General features: G+C 44.8%; 1 long non-coding RNA gene across 1 annotated transcript; it reads right to left on the bottom strand.

The window, feature by feature from the left end:
- Window positions 1-1,001: 1,001 nt before the first annotated feature.
- LOC117183737 (uncharacterized) lies at window positions 1,002-1,781 on the bottom strand. Its single transcript, XR_004468889.1, has 2 exons — window positions 1,401-1,781; window positions 1,002-1,297 (listed from the first exon to the last, which is right to left on the bottom strand). It is a non-coding gene; the product is annotated as an uncharacterized lncRNA (long non-coding RNA).
- Window positions 1,782-18,674: the final 16,893 nt, after the last annotated feature.

Raw genomic sequence — 18,674 nt, 5'->3', positions numbered from 1 at the left:
AAGCTAAAGCTAAAGTTGAAGGTGAGGCAAACCCCGTTATGGGAATGTCTGGCAAAAGTTTTCTTTTATCATTATTATCGGGGCAACATGCATATGAATATGGCTCTGCCCCGGAGTCATGTCTGACTTGCTCTGCCTCTGCCATCCCTGTTTGCTCGGAGGTGTTATGGCCGGCTTCCGCAAGGACTTAACCGCTTTTGTAATGCATAATTTTGTGGGCCCGCATCCCAAAACACCCCCACAAAGCCTCGAGGTAGAGATACTCCTACATATGTATGCATAAATAATTCGAGTAAAGTCAACGTTATTTTTCCTCCTTTTTAAGTATGCGGAAAAATTTGTCTGTTGGCTTATTTTAAGCAAATTAAGTGTAATTATTCGCAAATTAACGAGTGAACGAGCGAGCGGGAGGAAAAATATTAATGTTTATTAAATGAACTGACTCTTTTCCGTCTCTTCCGTCATTGTCCCACTCCTTGCCCCCGTTTCCGTCTCGTATCTGCCTGCTGGGGCCAGTGTCAGTTTATTGACTTGGCTTAGATCACTTTTGGGCAGAGCCGAGGAGGCATTTATAATAATTTCATAATTTCCACAAACAATTTCGCAACAATTTAGTTAATTTATAGCCAGGTCTGCGTTTGCCTCTGCCTCCAAATAGCCGTTAAATGCACAAAGGACACGCAAAGTATCCAGACACAAAACCGAAAAGAGCCCTGCTGAAGCCCTTCTTCAAAAGCCACTCCAATCCAATCCGGTCCGGACCCAACCCGTCCAGGTCGTCGGACGACGGCAATCAGACTATAAACTTATAAATGTTGCAGACGCTGTTGCAAAGGCAGCCATACATATAGTAATTATAGCTATGGGCTATATTTGTGAACAAACTGGAGAGCTGGAGTCGGTTTTTGGGGGCGGGGGCACGGGCACAAGCATCAGAAAAACCAGAAAGTTTAAGCGGAGTTTGTCGCTGGTTTGCTGTTTCCAACAAAGGTCGGATAGAGCAGTTGATGAAGAAGCAACTCGAAGTCGCAACCAGGAGTGCGTAGAAACCGTTTATTAAGTCAGGCACTTTAAATTAAAGCATCTCTTTTCGTGGTAAATCATAGCCCGTTTCAGCGGTAGCCAAGCAAAAGAAGAATGCCATTTCGATTCCAATTTAAGTTAAGTCTTTTTTGAAATTGCCATTGGAAGTGTTGAAGGGCAAACGCTAAGCCAGGAAATCATCGTCTGATTGATATTATGAGAAAGAATCTTAATTGCCACAATTATGTTTTGGCTTGGGAGATATTAGATGTTCCTGTTAAGGTTTATACTTGATGATTGCCATGGCCTTTCAATCCGATATATTTTGCCTATAAATCTCTAGGCCACGCATTTAATCGCCCGCAACGCAGACTTACCAATTTCGTAGGCATTCCATTCCAGCCGCATTTCATCAATAAGGCCCCATACAGTCATATATCATCATCGAACGGTGTGGCCGCCGCAAGTGACGAATGCCAGCTCCTAAATAAATGACTCTGCGGTCGGAATGGAAATGAATTATGAAATATTTGCAGAGTCGGACTAATGAGGCAACGCCAAGTCGATTGCCAAAGCCAGAGCCAGAACCGGAGTAGGAGTAGCTGTCACATTAGCACCTTGCGCGATGTAGACCCCAGATAAGCTAACGACAGCCCTGTCTGACCCCGGCTAACCCCTGTGGAGGAGAGTGGACTGGAGCAGGCACTAGGCAGGAGATGGAGATGGAGGTTGCCTGCCTGGAGCGCCCTGAGCACACTTTTATTTTTCACAAATGGCACAAAAAGCACTGACTGACAAGTATGGGGAGCGAAAATGATGTGATAAGGAGGAATATACACATTCGTATGTACAAATAAATCCACAAGTTGATGTGATTCTTGAGGCCGGCGCCGGAGAAGGCAAAAAGGTCAAAAGCGCCCGGGGACATCATAAGCGAAGGCTTCAGCGACGGCAAAACAATAACTGCAGGCACTTTCGGATCTCGCAACTGTTTATTTGTCAAACATTTTTCTCTTTTTGACATCTCGACTTCCAGCGGCGCGACCCGAACCGGAGAAGGAATCGAAACACGCGCCGCATTTTCTTTGGGTCTCCGTCCGATCCCCTACCGTCGAGTCCAGTCCCGTCCGGTCCGGCCCGGCCCGGCCCGGCTCGAAATGGGCAACCAACTGCGACAAGATGGGATTCCTTTTTGTTTGGGGCTGCTGCTGTCTCCGGGAGAGATGTCCGAAAATGGTTATCGATGTTTTTGTCATGTTGGCTCAAATTAAAATCCCCAATAAACGGGGAAAACTGTCAGCTCGGCTCACCGATGTATTATGGTGTCCTGCTCCAGCTCCTGCATGCTAAGCAGGAATCGAGCCCAGTACTCAGTGTCCTGGACATCGCTTTTAATTGGCTCTTATGTTGTTGGACTGTAAAAGCCAAAGGCCCATAAAATTGAAGATCAAACGTAAGCCAACCGAAATCAAAGCCACTTCCTCCCAATCCCTATCCCTCGAAGCTCCAGGAAATGTGAAAAGTATCTGCTGCTGATCAAACGTCAAATGACAAATGATTTCCTCGGAAAATAAATACCAAAATAAACTCTTATGAGAGCTATAAAATATAGCATCGCAAACTTTTGAGCTGCTTAATTAATTTATCTTATTTTGTGTTAATTTGTTTTGCACAAAAACATACCATAATCCTCGCAGCAACTCAATGAATGATTCATCGAGCTCCTCCCCTTTTCACGGCGGGGATATGACCACCAATTTTATTATAGCCATAAGTAGACAAGACAAAAACTTTGGCAGTTTCCCTCCGCGCAGCTGTCGCGGAAATCTTGACAAAGACAAAAAAAATATATAAATTGCCTTCGAGATTGCAGCTTCATTTACTAATTTCACTGGCTATCTGCTAATCGAGCGCAAAATAAGCAAAAACAAACGACGAAGGCGGGGATGGAGCCTGTCTGGAGAATGGCAAAGGCCAGATCGGGTGGCCGTAGTTATCTCAGAGCCAGACCCGGAGTCAGACCGAAACTTGGAACGTTAATTATGCGAGGCAAGTTCTGTGTCTACGCACTTGTAACCGAATCGGGCGGCGATGCACATTAATTAGTTTTTATGATTATTGGCGGGCATTGAAATACAATACGCGATGGCAGGAGGCGGATGTGGCAGGAAATTTACATAAGTCAAGCCCCGGCAGCGGCAGCATCAGCGTCAGCGACAATGGCAATATGTGGATGATGGTAGTGAAATTTGTCAGTTTCTAATACCAGTTTATCGTACTGGGCTTATTTACGGGCTCCGCTCCGGGCGGAAGTCTGGGTCGGGGTCGTGGTCGGGGTCGGGGTCTGGTCTGGAGAAGCTCTTGGCTTTGGATGACAGCTGGCTGGTTCTCACACACAAGATAGCGGCGCGGCTCCGTTCTAGGCCCATAAATATGCAGAAGCTTGTTGTGTTGCCGGCAAATCCATTTGGCTAAATAAATGCCTTGACTGACATAAATAAAGGACAATTAAATTAAGATAATCGTTCTGACTTTGCTGCCTCTGCTCCGCCTCGTACGAAAATGAATTGTGCTCCTCCCAAGCCAAGCCATCCCAGTCGATCCACAATCCCCAATAGTTGGGGATGCCTAATGTGAGCTCCCACACACTCGTAAACATAAAATCCACCCAGCAGCTTTAAATGCGCTACAAATTAATGGCAATCTTCCAGTCTGGCTCCCGATTCGTCCAAATCCAGCTTCATCCCCGCCTAAGCCCCAATCTGCGACAATTGCCATGCACTTTGATTTGGCTTTGATTTTTGCTTAATTACTCCCGCCAGCCACTGTAGAATGTAGAACTGTTGGGGCCCACTGTTGCGGCAGCCACTTCTGTTGTGACTGTTTGGCTGTTTATTGCCCCTTCGCTGTGGGATGTGATAGGAAATTAAGAGTAGCATCACCATAAAATTCAGCTATGCATGGCTATGGTTCTGGCTTCGACTCGGGGTCTGTCTCTGTCTCTGGCTCGATTGCCAGCAACCGCAGAAAAAAAGCTCAAACAAGAACCCGAATAAAATCTAATTACGTTAGACAGAGCGGAGCTAGAGATTAATGTTTAGCTTCCGCTAAGATAAAATTTGATTCATGCTTTTTGTGTTTTCGTTGTAGAAATTTGGCAAGAAGTGAAAGATAATTATGTCTTTTCTTGCCCGTATACAATTTGAAGAAGTGTTTCCCAATTAAAAGGGAATTTCTCCACATGTAATGGGTACCCAAAGGGCAGACTTCAAACAGTTGACAATGTTGATTCCTTTGAAGATTATTCTCGATTCTACTAATGAGCTTCTTTCCGCCACATATGTATACTCTGTAAGAGTTCAATTTAGAAATCAAAGATTGTGAGAGGAAAGGCAGAGATCAATTCGAATCATAAAATCATCAATCCATCAACTTCATCATTTCCAGTTTAAAAGTGTTATGTTATCGCCCAGAAACAACACTTTCCGAGACTCGAAAGTGAAAAATATTCAAATAATTTTCACTTTATAAGAAGACAAAACATCGGAGTGACCTGCACATAAATTTCCCGTACTGTCCATCGAAGCCAAGGAAAAGTCTCAATCGACATTAGGCTCACACAAAATGAAAACATAATTCAACTAATAGATTTGCATAAAACATGGCGTTGCAGTCAAATAAATTTTCCCCTAGCCGAGAGCCGAAAGCCGGGCGGAGATAACTCAATAATTTATATGCTTAACAAATGTAGATACAACGTCTGTGTTCATGTCCGAGGTAATTAATAAAAGCCGTGTTTCCAGCGCGGACACAATGCATTTGCCACTCTCTCGATTCGGTTCGGCTCGGTTCGGCTGCTGGATATGTGTTTAGATACTTGCAACTGCACTTCACGCTGGCTGACATTTGGTATATCATGATTCGGCAAACGGGGCGCACCACCTTGTCGTTTTGTCGCCTTGTCGCCTTGCAGCATCTGGTTCTAGCTGCTGTCTGAACTTTCGAATCTGACGTGCGGCAGTGCCACAAATTCGAATACAGCTAACGCGAAGCAGCCGGCCTAAGCCGACACCTAAACGACCTAACACACCATACATACTACACTCTTACACGTTGCAGGGAGTCTTGTGTGGGTCACCAGCTCTGCTTATGAGTTTGGTGGGGCAACTGGTTGGGTTGGTTAGGCTCGGATTTTCTACATTTGTAGTTCTCTCTTTCAGGGGACCCATGCGGTCGCCAGTTATCTACATAATTAATGCATGTCTCGGGCCACACGAAACATGCAAACGACTGACATATTGACCCAATATCTAGGCAAAGGGCTTGACATTTGTGGAAACCCAGCGCGAAGAAAAGCCCCAATACAAAACGCTGAACCACCAACCGACTGGCAACCGTACGGGCCAGCAACATCGCGTGCCAAAAAGCCACAGAGAGCGCTGCCTTACTCGAATATTTATGCCTCTGCAAGCCAGGCAAATAATTAAAACGAACGAAAAACGGTGCTGTCTGCCAGAGGAGAAGAAACCCCAATAATTATGAACAGATATAATTCGTGGTGGCCCATCGGAGTCACTGTGAAATGACAGAGATAGACAGAGGCAGTCGCAGTCGCAGTCGGAATGGAAATACTTTCAAGCTGTGATTAATGATGGGTCGTGCAGATTCGAACAGAAATATATATTTGTCTAAAATTTGTTATTCATTTATGTGAGGAAACGGGATGGAGCAGAGAGTTTCGTGGATTGCGGCTAAAGAGTTTCACACAGGAGAAGTCACCATCTTCCTTCGATAATCTTCGGAGCCGCCTCCCACTTGCATCTATCAGAGGAATCATCGTCATACTGAAAGAATTATATAAAACCCACACTAAAAGCAAATCAGAAATCAGCATGGAATCATAAATAGTCCCAAACAAAATCTCCTACTTTTATTATATTCAAGAATTTATGGCATCCGAGAGGAACACAATTGATAATTGCTGTCGTCTGCTTTATCTTCTGTTCTTTTCTATTCTATGCTCTCTCGAGTTTCCTCAACGAGCAGGTAGAGCAATTAAAACGTTTCCATCAACATTTTCCCTAACGCTGTTTCCATCTCATCGCTTTTTATGATTTTGATTACGATTTCGGCGCCTCCTCAAACGACTTGGTTTAATCTTACCTCCATAAAAATAAGGCATATTCCAAAGGGTCCGAACTAAAAAACTCAATTTCAATAAGAAATCAATTTTTCAACAGAGTTGTTGTCCCAGCCATTGTGACACCTCAATAAAAATCAGAAATGTTGCCCGTTGCCCATTGCCCTCTGCCCACCGGGGAGGAAGCGGAGCTTCATTCCACTCCACTTTTCTCCAATGGAGTGGTGAATCTCCATAACGAACGATCCGAACTGCTCTGTCGAGGGAAGCTGGCGCCATGGGATGTGGATCCGCCAAGATTGGGCCAGGCATGCATAAGTGAGGAGACGGGATAACAAAAACCACCAAATTGAAACAGAATTGACCCCCCGTGGTAGAAAAATTAAAATTTTATTTGTTTAGCAAGCAGCGTGACAGCAGCAGAAAACAACAACAAAAACCTGAATAACAAACGACAGGCGACAGGTACTCCGCGACCCCGACAAATATTAATCAAATTCGTAATACAAACAGCACGACAAACAATATAACACTTTCGAAAGGTCCCTGAGCGCAAATCCAATTAATAAAATCAACATTGTTGTATCTGTATCTGTATCTATTTCGGTTATTCGGTTTCGTTCGCAACTCGGCTTTGAATATCACAAGTGGAAATCAGTTGCCCACGCTGAGAACGCACAGTTGAATACAGATTCTGTCCATTAATTCATTAAATTATGCTTTATATAGTCCGCACATTTGAGTCGAGTCGATCTTTTTCTGTAGAGTATTGTCGATTATGTCAGGGACAGTTGGAATTGTGGACTGATTGAGTTCAAGTTTCAAGATACAAAAGATATCTATATAGCAATACTTATGTATATATATAATCTTTTATTTATAAAGAGTATAAAATATTTGGCCTTTGTTTGTTCCTCTGATGAGATTGGCCCATGGAGTTTGCTACCAAATTTGGTTTAAATTGTTATCGCTAATTTTTATATATCGTCTAATTATTTAAATCATTAACTTAAACCAATTTTTTAGTGTCACTAGCGAAATTAACAAAATTGAGCTGGAATTTTTGATTAATTAAAGGAAGAGAAAAGACACACACACACACACACACGCACAAATACCTGTGCTTAAATATGTAGATACAGGGCACACCCACACCTGTGCTCCGAACTGGGAGCTGAATTCGTTGGGCAAAGTCGAGCGTTGCGGGTTAATTACCATGTCAAATTCAAACAAAAACAACAAAAGCCAGGCCAAGTACCAACACCATCCAACATTCAACATTCAACTTCGTGGAGAGGTACTATATCATTATAGCAACAACAAGAACAAGAACAAAAGAACGGGAGGAACGGTAGTCAACAAAAATAATAGGCTGGCAAAAGGTTCAAGGCGGCAGTGCGTACACGAATGGAGGGGGGCAGATGTTTGGTGAAGAGTAGTGGATAAGGGGAAGGGATCGAGGGTAGAGAGTAGAGAGTAGAGTAGAGAGGTAGGCCTAAGTAAAACCTTTTCTTATCATAATTACTCACAAAACACGGGGCTAGGGGTAGGCACAGGCACAGGCACAGGTAGGGCGGGCTCCCCCCAGCCCCGGTCTCATTTAATTGAGCAATGCGTGGGCCCTGGAACATAGTTCTAGGAATATGTAGTGGGGACTCGACTTATAAATACCTCAATCCCGGGAACATACTTAGCTAGGAACTTATTTTTTGCTAAAATGTAAATCCGATCAATATGAATTCTGCCACGTCGGTAGATATTCATATTTTATACTGCCAATAATACTATACGATTGAGGATGCTACAGGGCTTTCTGGCATGACAGCATGCCTATAAGTAGTCCACGAATCCATGTGCCTGTACCATACATTTGCACGAAAATAATATACCCTTGCACTTTACGAGTACCGATTATAAAAAGTAAAAAACGAGAGAGCAAGATGGAAAGAGAGACACAAATGTGGAAAGAAAGAGAGGATAGACAGATAGAGAGAGAGAGTTACATGCAAACAGTCAGACAGCGTCAAATGCAAATGCTCAATGGGATCGTCTTTGGACCAGCATTCTGCTAAGCGGAAGTCCATACAGAAGGAGAGAGTCAAAGAGAGTGCCAGAGAGAGGCGCCCGCATTGCAGCTGTTCCTCTGTTTGCCTCCGTAGGCGTGGCACACGCCCAACTAGACCTAGACCTCAGCCCACGCTTCGCTGGCGATTTGCGCACTTAACAGACATCCATTTATAACCGCCGTCCAGCCGTGCGGACAGGCAGTCCTCATGCCTCATGTGTGGACCTAGACCTGGCCCCGTACCCACACCACATCACATCACTCCGGAGCACTCCGCACCGCACCCAAGACAGAGTGCGTAGTACATTATAATGAAATTATGCATACAAAACATCGCTCATATATCAAGCGGGAGCTCGACGACGCGGCGTATTAAAATAATGACTTAATTTCGTTGTATGCATGAGGCCCACATCAACATCAGGGCTCTACACACACATTCCTGGCTGTAACTGTAATGTGTACTGATCTGATCCCTAACCCACGGCCCCTCCCCCAACCCCGGGACTAACAGTTGCATTTGACTTGGCGCGTTAATTGCCATTTGGCTGTTCAACTAAGCGGAGTGGGACATGGACATTTTGACATGGAGCCACGGCCTTATCAGGCAAACATATTCCGATATTATGCACGACAATTGGGCTCTGGGAATGGCGCATAATCTAGCTGCATACGTCATGAGTGGTCAGGCAGATAGTTGGGCGGAATGAATGGACACAGTGATGGTCAGCGCCCAGACCATATCCCCATAGCTGCGTGCAATTTAATTCACAGATGGAGAGATGGCTTCATTCAACATTGCTACAGAATATGGCGAGAAACTGGTTCAAAGAATCACCTTATTTCTTTGCGGTCAACGTCAACGTCAACCTGCTCGGAGCTGCCCACGCCTCTGTCATGCTTTTTGCCGACCAGTTGTCATATTTACTCGTAGTATGCTTGACCCATTTCATCACGATCATTCGGTGTGTGCTCATTGTCATTGTCTCTGCTCATTTCTCAAAATTTACCCAGCTAGACAGTCGATGCTTCTTCATATTCAGACTTTGGCTCTTTTTTCGAGCTGAACTTCGGCGTCGGATTCGGCTTCGCCACACTCAACTGACAGCTGTCATAATTAATTTTGACGGTTTGTGGTAATTAAATATTCTTGAGGTTCTTGAGGTATCTTGAGGTTATTCTGAGGCAGGTTCTTTAAGTACCAGACAATAGTCGTCGGGTGGTCGTTGTTGCTGGATGCCCTGCTCCATCTCCATTTATTCCATCCCTCCATCTGCTCGGGCTCGCTTTGAATTTCGGGCCAATGCCAGCTTTGATTAGCCGTTTGAAGTGCTGCCTGAAGAAGGAGCCGGAGAAGAAGACCTGGCCCCTCATTACGGTGTCCCCACTCCAATTCAACCGAAGAGAAAAAGCTTATCGGCAACAACTCCATAATCACCCAGAAACCCAACAGAAAGAACCAACGCAACCCAATTTGGCCACCCATCCGTCAAAGGTGCTTAGACCGAAATTGAAATTACGGACGAGCGTCCGTTTGCGGATCCTTTTTCCTTTTCCCTCTGACCAGCCCAGCCCAGTCCAGCCCAGCCCATAAAGTGAGTTTTACTTAAAGACCACACCGGAGTGTGGGGGTACGGTGTGTGGTGTGTGGTGTGTGGGTCGAGGGGCAACATGAACTAACCGCATTGCATTGTTTCGAAGGGCCAGGCCAGGCCAGCGTCTATATGCACGCGGCCGGAAACGACCTTGGCACGTTATCGTTGGGTTTTCATCACTTTCATATTCATACTCGCCCGTACGGTCCGCCCCCGTCTCCGTCTCTGACTCTGTGCTCAGGCATGCATACCCAGTTGCCGAAGGATGGAAGAGAGTGAGGACTGAGGGAGTGTGTCGGCATGTCAGCTGTGGGCATTGAGGGCCAGCAATGGCCCACAGACTTCCCTTGCTGACCAGCCCAGTGCTGACCAAACGCAACCACGGGTATCTGTGTCAGAAAATCTCAACTGCCCAAACATACGTATGAGTTTTCTTTGTTGCGAGGAACAGTTTTAATGGCCCGGCTCTGACCTGATGGTGGCACGATACGATAGGGATGGGGATAGGGTTCAGGTGGAGGTGTTGGGGTTGGGGTTGAGGGCACACAATTCACCTGAAATGTTCTCGAATTTCATATTTTCCTTGACGAGTACCATCATTGACGGGGTAATGGGAGGTAGGTGTCGTGCAATTGAATCACACTTTATGGTAATACGATAGTACTTTTAAAGATCAAAATACGGAGATATCATGTTTCATCACACAACTTTTGTTCATTGGCACCGTCTGGAAAGTCCCTATCTTGAAATTGAAGGGGAACTAACAGGTGCAAAGCGCTTTCCCAATCAAACGCCGTTCCAATCGGCGTAGACTACAACGATACCACAATTAAAATGTCATTATTTTCGCTGGAACCAGTATTTTCGATGTGGTTGTTCAGTCGAACAGGACCACCACTGAACCAACGGTGTGGCCCTCCTGTTGGTAACCAAAAACCACGCGTATGTTCCCATAGCTCCCTTAGAGCTCTTTCATGGATACCTGTAGCTTATGGCTGTTACTTTTAACTGCCGCCCGTTAGGCCAACAGTTATGGGGCTCTCTGCGCACTGAGTAGTCAGTAGTTGGCCATTAGAATGACACCGACCGGCGGCAACCCAGTGGGAGAGGGAGCCACAACTTGTCATTAGACAAATTCAATTTTATGCTGGGATGGCAACGGCAATGGCAACGGCAACAGTAACAGCAACAGCCCACTGACGACCACAACATTTTTCGGTGGGTGCTGCCATACAAATTCTATTTAATTTGCCCTCGTCCTGGCCCAGCCTCAGACCATGGCGTCGGCCCTGTCTATGTAACCCCATCCCCTAATGGGGAACTCCACCTAATGTGCACATTGGCACGTTCACTTTGTTGACACAACTGTAGAATTCAACCTATGGTGCAGGCGGGGGCCGGCCACAGTATGGTGAAGTTTATTTCGAGTGGAATCGCCGCTTTCCCATATCTCAGAGGACATTGCAATGCAGATACACCCGGGCGAGTGAGTGACTGGAAGGATGCTCGGTACTGGCACTGGCAATGGCAATGGGCATGGGGGTGCGAAGATGGAAACGCCAGACACGGAGGCATACAAGTGTATGTAAAGTCAACGAACAGTGACCCGAAAGCAGTTTAATGTTGGTCAAATGGATGAAATAGTGCGGCCCCCGTTGGAAATCTGACATCATTAAACTGGGCTTACTGAATCTGATGAGTTTAATTAATTCCAGCGTTAAATCAAAAAAGCGAAGATAAAATGTTATCAAATTCAAAGATTGGCTTCCAAAAAGATTCTACTATTTCCACTGTGCCGCCTGTCAAGTCCCGAGTGTTGCTCCAGCTGATGGCTGTCTGAATGGCTGACTGCGGCAACGGGTGGCGCGCGTCTCCTTTTTGGTTCAGTTAGTGGCATTGTCACGACTTCTTAATGTCATTTTATCAAAGGCGAGTCGCGGCCCCAGACCCAGGACCCAGAACTCAGGACCCAAGACCGAGCACCCACCACTGTACAAGTCAGCCAGAGGACCCCAAAGACAGCCGAGGCACACGTGTATGGCAGCCGCACAACGCTGCGTATACGTGATGGGGTTATTATTGTTGCCTTTGTCATTGTAGTTGTTGTTCCTGCTGCTGTGGATGTCTTTCCTGGTGTGTGTGCCTCGTTGTGTTCGATATGTTTATATTTGTTGCGCGGTTACGCATGTGTCTGCGCCTGTGTGTCCCATGTACACGAGAGCTCCGCTTACATTACCCACACAATCGCATACACAAATACAAGCACATTATTACGACTTCATAATGTGTGTGTTGTGACTGGGAGTGGGAGGAGGATTCGGAGAAGAACCGGGGCGTATAAGTGTGTGCCGTGTGTGTGTGATAAGCGTGTTCGTATCAAACGACATTTGGCGAAAATTTTATGGCGCATACCCAAAAATTGTTGAAGCCCCTCGAAAGTTGGATACCTATCCACATCCACCCACCGTGCCGTGGCGTGCCGTGCCCCGCCCTGCCCTGCCCTGCCCTGCCCACCTCCTTGTCCATGTCATCTCGTCCCGTTTCGTGTATCTTCTTTTTATTATGCGATTTGTTCAACTTCATTTTATTGCACACATACCGGCGGGGACTGATGTGGGTATTGGTGTATTTAAAATTGTATAGCAAACATTTTTATGCACAATCGATCAAAAGGTTTCATTACATTTTAATGAAATGACAGCAGCATCCATCCTCGCTGACTGCCATCGAAGTGGAGAGTTTCGCCAAATTGCCAGGTACACCGACGACCGAAGGTAGCACAAGAACGACTGACAGATAACACCAAGAAGTACACATATACCATTAACCTTTAACATCGACTTGAATGGGTTTTCAATGTTTATTTCGCCAACTCATTAGATATTTAAATGTAGACAAAATGAAACTTGGGATGGCGCAATTAATACTTTTCCATTTTTTCCCACTGTAACAGATCCTTCTGGGTCCTCCAGCACCAACTATCATTTCACAATCAGAGGAAAGCACTTCGCACTTTTCCCTGGAACATACTCGTGTGCTTTACAAAATGAGTGGCGGCGGGCGGATGGCTGAAGCTGAAACCTTGACATCCCATTCATTTTGAGATATACTTTGCCATTCCCCAACCTGCACTTAAGCATTGAGTAAATGCGCCATAGAAAAATCATTTTGCATCGCATAAATTGTATATAATCCTGTAACCAGCATATAAATATGCTTGTAATACATAAAGCTGACATACATTTCTAGTAAAAGAAGCTCAAATTCTATGTACGTATATCTATAGGTACATGAATTTATGCTACTGGGTCTCCTGACCTAGCTAGACCGAGCTCCATCCAACCACTGCCAATTCGCATAAATGTCACGTACGTCAGTTTGTCATTTGCGTAAAGGATGTTCTGTCCCACTCAAATCTTCTCAGTGCTCTGCTCTGCTCAGTTCTGTTATGTTCCATACTGACTGACGCTGATGCAATTTTACTGACTGCACTTGAGTGCGGAAAAAAGGACAGCCGAAAGAAAGACAGCCGCAATTCCACATTTCATGCATTTTGCATATGAATAACTCATACGCACTATGTGCCGGCAAAACTTTTCAAACGGATCAAACTGCTGGCGTGCCTCGCACAGTCGACTAATTAAAATTTCATAACGCCTCTCCTTCTGTGTGGTAGTGGTAAAATTCATAACAATTTTGTCGGAGCCATCTAAAGCTGTTAAAATATTAAATAGGTCCACATTTTTGGGCAGCCTCAGACATTTATCTGAATATCTAAATAACGATATCTTTTCCAGTAGTCTCCAGTGATTTTCTTGCAAGGTATTTGCCGCCAGAATGGCATCCTGTCGGTCGTTTATCAAATTTCAAAGTTCATTACACCTTTAGGCCTCGGCTTATGCGCTTGTCGAAGCGAGGCATTAAACTGCCTATAAACGGCGATGTCGCCGCTTCAATTGTCAATTATGTTAAACAAAGTTATTAAATTACGAAAAAATAAGGCAGCCATTCAGGCGGCAGATTCAAGGCAATGGGATTACACACACGCTGCGTAAGCCAGGTCGTTTCGTTCGCCAGCAGCTAACAGGCAGGAGCCAGGAGCCAGAGCGACAAATCAATAAGCTGTGTGCGGGCAGGTTCAGGTGTCAGCGGAATAGGACCGAGACCAATTCCACCCACTAGGCAGCGGGAGTGGTTTCACCGAAATTGCATGCTGAAAATTCCCATTTAGCATAAAACTCGCGCTATTAACGGGGACGAGGCTGCGGGGCCTACAGACACAACACCAGAAATTGCGCCACTCGGCACTACACACTAAAATATGCAGGAAGAGGAAGCGGAGGCGGAGACGGGGCCAGGACCCAGTAGACGCTTTTTAATGTACCGTCGCGGCGATGGTACAAAGAACGTCTGCCCTTGCCATAGACATCATAAAAATTCGTTAAAAAATAAAACACAAAGCAGCAACAACATCAGCCAGGCGGCCAGGGAGCCCCGCCGACGACTTCCGTAAGCTTAAGCTTCTCCACCTACATCTCCATCTTTGTATTCCTTTTGGCTCAGAAGTGGGCACGTTTACCGGCGTTTCGCATTACGCATACGCCACCGTTTCGGTTCGGCTTCAACAGGAAGCTCGCATTGTTTTCGCCATATTTACTAGGGGCGGGGGCGGGGGCTGGGGCTGGGGCTGGAACTGGGACCCTTGTCGTGCCCGGTGGCTGTTTATGTGCCAGGCGCCATAAGTAACAAATTTTATAAATTATTTAAATTTTTATTCATGCAACGCTGTAAAGTTAAGCCCGCTGACAGTCGGCTAGTTTGGCCAGTGGAGGCGGGTCGGGAGATGCCACAAAGCACAATTTTCTTTCCGCTTTATTTTCATAATTTTCCTGGCTCTCTCTCTCTTTTTCCCTTCTTTTTCTTTTGGCCCTTTGCGACCTTGACTTTTTGGCTTTTAAATATTGATAACGGCCTTTGATCTAAGCCAAGAAGCTTTGACAACCTGCTCCTCATCCAGAGCCTGGTCTTTGTCTTGTTCCTGCGTATTTATGCAAATGCAAGGAAAAGTTATGCCTAATAAAATCCCGAGGCCGGGCAATGTATTTTGTATAACAATGCAATATTTTTGCTCTCATATTTTCGCATGATTTATAAGGAGTCCTACAGGGGAGGACAGAGCGGAGGCAGAGCAGAGGAAGATCCAAAGGAAGGGGCAGAGTCGGAGTCAGAGGCAGAGTCGAAGGCAATAAAAAAGAATGTCGCAACTTTATGAGCCCGGCAAATGGCCATAAAATGTCAGGGCACATATGAGAAAATATAAATAAATCGAACGATTATTGACAATTATAATGATATATGGCTGCGTACTCAAAAGTCATAAAGTGGCAGGCCAAAAGATGAAATAATAAAAGGAGCATCTCTGGCCAAGTGTATTAGCCAAGTGGGTAAGTGGAACTTTCAGCCGGGTCAGTGGAATTGAGTGGGAGCAGGAAGCAATCCATAAAATGGAAAGGAAACGTTAAAGGCGATATCGGAGGCAGGCTACAGAAACCCGAATATTGATGTTTTCCTTGTCAAGAATCTGACTTTATCTCTTCGTTTAAAGATTCATTTAGCTCTGAGCAAATGCAGTGTTCTACTTACGAGTACTATTCCTCGTTTGAGAACCATTTCCCATCTAATTATCAATTTAGTGCAATTTGTTTCGTTGTCGGAGCAGAGACGGCATCTGCATATTCCGTGATGCTTTCCATCTTGGCGCTTTCTGCCTGCCATGACTTAACAGCCTTAATTGGTTCTCATAATTCCAGACTGCACTGCTCTTTTCCCTCAGTCTTTTTGTCTGTCTGTTTGAGTGTGTGCTTTTGCTTTTAAACTATTTAAAAGTTGTGTTGCCAGCCGCAGATAGAGACAGAGAGCGAGCTGCTTAATGCTTAATGCAAAGCAAACGCCCAACACAGCCCAGAGATGATCCTCAGAAACAGCGTTCCTTCAGTTGCTGCTGCACATAGTCTGTCAATGAATTAAACGTTTAATTTACTGGTCATTACTGCACAAAGCCAACAACTTGTTTCTCTGCATGTGTATTTAATAGCCCATATCTGAGTTTCCCAAGAAAATTGAACAGAATACAAATTGCAGCTGAAATGAAAGTGTCGGGTTTACAGACAGTTGCTCTTTAATTAAGCTCAGCTTAAAAGCCAATCACTGTAACGAGTTATTAGCATTTTAGTTTTAAACTGAAACTATAATATTATTTCGTGCAATGACAGGCAATCGGAGCTCTCGTTTAGGTGCGAGATCCAGGCCAAAGTTGCATTAAATCTCATTTATCAAACTTTTGTGCAGACAGTTACAGTTACAGCAATAAAAGTTCGCCAATATGCCACACGCAGACTTTTTAATAAACTTAATTTTTTATGGCTTACTTTTTGTGTTTTGTTTGGTTTTTGTTCCGAATGAATTTGTTGCGAGTTTTGGTTTATAGGCAGCTTAATTGGGATGTTTTTCAACACTGGTTAACCCGATGGCGGCCGTAAATATATGAAATATTTATAGGGAAATAAATAAAAGAGAACGGCTGGTTATGTACACGATGCACATTTGGTAGATACAATAATTTAAATCAATTGCTGAGAAGTGCAATTAGCAGCCAAAGATAAAAATAAATTAAAGGCCTCCGCCAAACAAATGGCCCATAAGCGAGCAGCAAAATCCAGCCATAATATATGTATACATTGATATATCTACTATATACTCGTATATATGTATGTACAAACGTATATGTATATTTTTTTAATGGTTCTGTCCCCATAAATTATGGCGCATTTACTTTAGAGATAGAAAAAGCTGTGCCGAGTCCTCCACTTCTCCAGTCGATAAATGGATTGCGGTCGAGCCCTGAATCCTTTAATTTGAGTCGGGCACAACCCGTGCCCAGAACCGAGTTCCCGTCCGAGCCCTGGCAGGGTCCGTACAGCAGCCGCAAAGTCAAAGGCACATTTCAAATGTCGAAGGCAAATACTCCATCCCATCGGTTATACTCGTAGAAAAAAGTGCAAAAAAATGGGCCAGAGAAGGCATTAAAATGCATGTGTGTAGTCTGGAGAACTGGGAAAATATGGCCAAAGCAAATTGCTGACTGCGCCAGAGTTGAAAACTTAACAAGTATGGGTTGAATTATAGAGAGTTTCGAACACGGCATACCCAGCAATAGGTAGTACTCCTAAAGGCAGTCTTTGATCGGGAAATTAACAGAATATCTGCACTATTCTTGACTGGAAGCTGACTCTACCTTACTTTCGGTATTGAAACTTTCTTCTCGTCGAACCTCCACTTAAATTAATCTGACATCCTTTCTCTAGACTGCTTATCGTTCCCTTGGCCTAGCATACCCCTTCTACCCTGTGGAACTTCTCTCAGCCTGGGCCCTTGGCCAACTTGGCTGCTTCTTTTTAAATAAAGAGCAGCAGAACGCAAATATCATCGAATGGAATATAATTTATGTGCTCCATTTGCAGTCGGCAGTCGACAGTCCGACAGTCGCACACATATGCTGCCTAGCACTCCACTCCACCGTCCCAGTGCCCTGCAGCCCAGTGTCCCCTCCGCAGACGCATTTAGGGAACTTTTGCATATGGGATCCTATGGATGGCTGGCCTTCAAATGGAATGGAATGGTTTGGTGGGTTCTGTTGCCGCAGTTAGCGATTCCCAAGTCGCATTTTGGGAATTTCTCTCGTTCCGTTCATCTTTTGGCAAGGTTGCGCCTCCGATCCATAAATATCCGTCGGTTAGTTCGGTTCCCGAGCTGCGGAACCCTTTGCTAGAGGTTACCCTGCTACTCCCTTGCCGCTTTTGTGTGGCTGTGCTTTCTGTATTTGCCAAATTAAATCGTTAAATGCTTGTTAAAAAGTTCGACTTGCTTCTGCCGAGTGTGGCTGTATCCACATCCATATCCATGTCCGCAGCCATATCGGTATCTGCATCTGTATCTCCATCAGTATCTTTGAACCGTTTCTGGGTAACTCGCCGACGCTTATGATTTATGCCCAGCGCATGTTTTGTAGTTTTTGGGCACAGGTTGGCTGTTTTTGCCTTGCTGCCTCCTCAGCACGTAAATAAGGCAATGGCTAAATGGCCAGAACGGCCAAATGGCCAACTGGGCAAAGGGTTGCGGCTCTTTGTTTCCTCTCTTTTTTATTCATTCTCATACGATTGCCCACTTGCCTGGGGGCCATTAAACAATAAATTAAACGAAAGAGAAATTAAACTAAAGTCTCGGATTAGTCATCGATGATTGCGGGTTCGCATGAGATGCAAAAAGAGAACCCAAAAGTTCCACAGAACTTTTCAACATCCTTTGGCCATAGCCAGCTTTTGTTTGTTAGTCATGGGAAGGGTTTTTGCTTTTGCCCTCAAAGAGTAAAAGTTGAAAGTTTTTAGTACAACTAGCAGATGAATTGGTGGATGATTTGAACAGACTTTAAAGTTGGAATATATCTACTTTTGCTTTCCCATCATTTTTTCCATCTCATTATCGGAACAGGCGATCCGTTTATAATGGGCATCCACTAAAACTCTAGAACGAATGATCAACTGCCCATAGATCAACTGGGAACGGAACACGCCTCCACTGATCCGACTAACGATGAATTATCGGCTATAACTAATAATTTCTCCCCTGCACATGCTACCAGAATTGAACAGCTAATTGCTCCACCTGCATATTTAATTGCTAGTTGAACCTAACATGACATCTATCATCTGTTCCCTGTCCCCTGTCCCCTGTCCGGAGTTACTCCACGATTAATACATCAAGATGTGAGCGGAACCTGCAGATGAATACAACA

Source organism: Drosophila pseudoobscura, chromosome 3 (genome assembly GCF_009870125.1).
Source record: "Drosophila pseudoobscura strain MV-25-SWS-2005 chromosome 3, UCI_Dpse_MV25, whole genome shotgun sequence".
In the NCBI taxonomy this organism is placed as follows: Eukaryota; Metazoa; Arthropoda; class Insecta; order Diptera; family Drosophilidae; genus Drosophila; species Drosophila pseudoobscura.
Note: the sequence above shows the minus strand (reverse complement) of the source record. Positions and strands in the feature narration are given on the sequence as shown.